Raw genomic sequence first — 4,445 nt, 5'->3', positions numbered from 1 at the left:
ACAAGCGTGGGGAGGCAAGGGAGGTGGTATAGCCTAGCAAGGGAGGGGGTATAGCCAGTCCTGCCACTGTGGCTGCAGTCAGTGATGTAGGTATAGATTTTTTATGGGGTGGGATGGGGGGCCATGCCCCCACCTGCCCCTGTGGGCATGGCCATGCCTCCCCAAGCCCTGCCCCCAGCCTCAGTGCTTATGAAAACAGCTCTCTGAGGCGGGGGATGGCAGTGTCTTCTGCCCTGCCCCCAGAGTCCCGCCCCCTGCCAGTGCTTATAAAAACAGCACTTCAAGGCCAGGGACAGCAGTCTCTTCTGGCCTCCCCGGATGGGAGGGCAGAAGGGACTGCTGGCTGCTGGCTGGGAGACCAGCCGGTGGGGGTGCGGTGGGGAGGGCGGAGCTTCGGGCATGTAATGGGGGGTTTGAACCTGTGAAACACCCCCCCCCCCACCTTACCTACGTCCTTGGCTACAGTACACAAGGGTCTCCAGCGATCCATGTGATTTGATAATGTCATCATACTGGCTGTTGGAGAATGCTGGGCAGCTGCAGCAATGTCTGTCCTTTTTTACCCCTGTCGTCTTTTAATGAGCTCAGGGTGGTGGATATCTGACCAGCATAGCCTGGCATATCTATGGCTGCCTGTCAGTCTGATGGCAGACTTGCAGGGTGCCCTGCCTCTCCCCTCCTCTTTTCTAGACCACAATTGGCATGGCTTCCAAACATGTCTGCAGTCTTCTGCATGAGTGGGTGTGACTGGCCTTTGACAACTTTTAGAACTGTATTTCTTTTCAGCTGTGACCCACATTCTGCACATATGTTTGTACAGTCTTTGATCTGATAGTTCTGGACAGCTGAAAGAAATGGGTTCTTATTTGTAGGCTCTGTGCAGTCCCACTTCCTCGACTGTGCTTGTGCAGCCTTCTAGACTGATAGTGGAACACAAGTTGCTCTCGCCCACATCTGTTAATGGTTTTGCCACCTTGAGGTCATGCCAGGTTCTTCTGTGTTTTTGAGAACTGTCGTGGAAGTTATTTCAAGACTATTTACTGCTGCAGTCCTTTTGCTTAGTGCATAATTCAACGTTATCTAAGCCTTCAGAAAGTGGGTTGGGCTCTTTGAGAGAACCTCTGTGAGTGTCCTTTTATATGGAAAATGTTGGTTTTAAGAGTCAGTATAGTGTTGGGGTTAATTGCAGTGGACTCTAATCTGGAGAACCGGGTTTGATTCCTCACTCCTCCGCATAAGCAGCAGACTCTTATCTGGTGAACTGAATTTGTTTCCTTATTCCTCCACATGAAGCCTATTGTGTGACCTTGGGCTAGTCCAATTGGCCATAATGGCAGGGGCTGATGGGAATTGTAGTCCATGAACTTCTGGAGAGCCAGAGGTTGCAGACCCCTGGGCTAGTCAGTGTGTTCTCTCAGAACTTTTTCAGCCCCACCTATCTCACAAGGTGTCTGTTGTGGGAAGAGGAAGAGAAAGGAGTTTGTAAGCTGCCTTGAGTCTCCTTACAGGAGAGAAAGGGGGGGTGTAAATCCAACCAATTCCTCCTCCTCCTCCTCCTCCTCCTCCTCCTCCTCCTTATTCTCTTCTTCTTCCAAAGTCTGTGTAGCAAATTACTGTAATACCATTTTGATCTAGAAATTTCATATGATGTTAACTGTTCTAAACTATTCCTTAAACAGTAATATGTAAAGAGATGAGTATAAAAGAATAGCAATTCGTTACTAAAATTCCATATGGCTTAATTCAGATTCACAGGCACAAATACTCTCTTCTCCCTGCCTGCATGCAAATTTCTCCTTCCCTTCTATGAAAAGAAATTGTATTGATACTTAAAAACAACAACAACACAGAAGAGAAATGTAATGAAAATAGAAAGAGAAATGTAATGAAAATACAATTAGAAGAAGAACAGTTTGGATTTATTTTATTATTTATTTTTTCGATTTATTATACCGCCCCATCCCCGTAGGGGATAACCCCCCCCCCCTTTCTCTCCTGTAAGGAGCCTCAAAGCAGCTCACAAACTCCTTTTCCTTCCTCTCGCTACAACAGTGTTCTGAGAAAATTGTGACTAGCCCAAAATCACCCAGCAGGCTGAATGTGTTGGAGCAAGGAAACAAATCCAGTTTGCCAGATAAGAGTTCGCTGCTCATATGGAGGAGTGAGATATCAAACCCAGTTCTCCAGATTAGAGTCTACCTGCTGTTAACCACTACACCTCGCTGGTTCTCTCACTTAACAGTAGGGCTCTCAATTTCATTTTACTAAATATTAATACATAAAGATATTAATACTATACCCTGTCCACATAGACCTAAGCAAAATTGTAACTTCATCTGCCATTTCCTCCTAGCCCCGCCCCCCCAAAGTTGCACACACCTCACTCATCAGCTAGTTCAGACCATGCTGCGAAGAATGGGGCACACGGAGCAGGTGGAGGGGGTGGGCCGGAGGAAATGACAGATGATGGTACAATTTTACTTAGGTCTTTATGTGGAACAGGGCATTACTCTTTGGGGAAAAAGTAGATGTTAATAGTTGCTGCAAGTAAATTTCATGCTTTTCTATATTAAGCCTGATTTTTATGAACTTCTAACCCTAAATCCACAAATCATCAGTTCGTTTTTTTTCTGTTTTGCCCAAATAGTCCATCAAGGGTTTCCAGTTACCCAAAAATACATTTCTCCTTCCCTTCTGTCATTTGCTTGAACCCTAAATGATGCCTGCATTGGTGCTGACACAATCAGAGCTAACAGGCAGTGCGGTTCTAAGCAGAGGTCACATATTTTTAAACCCACTAACTTCAACAGACTGCTTAGGAATTCATTGCAGGCAATGGTGGGATTCAGCAGGTTCGCACCACTTCGGCAGAACTGGTTGTTAAAATGGTACTTATATGCAATCAGTTGTCAAATTATTTGAATCCCACCACCGGAACCGGTTGTTAAATTATTTGAATCCCACCACTGATTGCAGGTCTATGCAAAATAATGGTTTGCAGTCCCATTTCAAATTACATTTTGGGGGCAATCTTGTATGGTAACATCAGATCCTGGAAGGCAAGAGAAATCCACACGAGAAAAGGGTGGGAGGAAGGATTGTGTACACCCACAGCACATGCTCAGTTTTAGGAATGCCAGGCTGTGGGTGGGACCTGGGGATCCCCTCCCCCAGAATTACAGCTCATCTCCAGACTACAGAGATCAGTCCCTCTGGAGAAAATGGATGCCGTGGAGCATGGACGCGATGGCATTGTATCCCGCTGAGGTCCCTGTCCTCCTCAGGCTCCACCCCCAAATCCCCAGGAGTTTCCCAACCTGGATCCGGCAACCCTGCCCTCCCAGGGGTACCTGTCAAGTCTCCAAATTGTCCTTAATCTTCACGCAGCTTTCTTTCACAATGCCCAGTTGTCCAAAACATGGTAAACACATTATTTAGCCCTTGACAGCCAACCCCCAAGAGAAAAGTTTGGTTTCTGTTGAAATTAGCAGAGACTGGCACGTGTGGCATTTGGACAAGACTATTCAGCTTGAAAAAGGAGGCAAGTGAGTCACATGGCTCCGAACAGTAGATGGCAGTAATGCTACATCAACAGTGGTCTCCAGTGATTGCTATATGTGTCTTATTCTCTTCTAATCATTATTTCTTCAGTCTGCAAGAATTTCTGTATTTTAATTAAATTGTAAATATTTAAGTTTCACTTTAAAGGGAAAGGGGGCTCTATGGTAAGCATTTTTAATTTTCCTTTGAGAAAAATACAAGTGTGTTTAAGATACACTCTTTAGCTGAAATACTTAGGACACCTTATTTCTGCTCAAGATGTCTTATTTTTTTTTAAAAAAAATGCTTCAAAGTGCACCCTTTCCCCCTAAGCTGCCTGTAAGACATCTGCTGCCCGACTGTGTGGAACGCAGAGCTCAGGAGGCCTCTTATGTTTCCCGCCCAACCATTTTGCTCTCTGGTCAGTTTCACCCTCAACCTGTGCCTGACAAAAGGTTGAGAGAGCAAAATGGTTGGGCGGGAAACAGCCTTTTCCCCCTTCTGATCTCTTTGCTGTCTGCAAAGTATACCAAAATCCGCCTCTTTTATAGACATCTTATTTTGGGTACGTGGAGTGAAAAGATGTAGTCGCTTCTTTTTAAGATGTCCCACAGACATCTTTTTTGTGCTGTGTGGAACAGATCCATGATTCTGTTCTTCTCCATTTTATCTTCATGAAAACCCTATAAGGGTGATTCAGCTGGGAGAGTATGACTAGCTTAAACTATGTGGCAGCAGAGGGATTAGAATTCAGGTCTCCCCAGTTCTGGTCCAAGACTCTAGTCACTTCCCAACAATATCTCTCTTCAGTAGCCCAGATGATGGTGGCGCCTGGGACTGGCTGCCCGGGATGTCCCCATTGCTGCTACGTGTCTGGATATGAGACATTGGAGACCCCTGTCCTG

The sequence above is a fragment of the Sphaerodactylus townsendi genome, linkage group LG11 (genome assembly GCF_021028975.2).
Source record: "Sphaerodactylus townsendi isolate TG3544 linkage group LG11, MPM_Stown_v2.3, whole genome shotgun sequence".
In the NCBI taxonomy this organism is placed as follows: domain Eukaryota; kingdom Metazoa; phylum Chordata; class Lepidosauria; order Squamata; family Sphaerodactylidae; genus Sphaerodactylus; species Sphaerodactylus townsendi.
Note: the sequence above shows the minus strand (reverse complement) of the source record.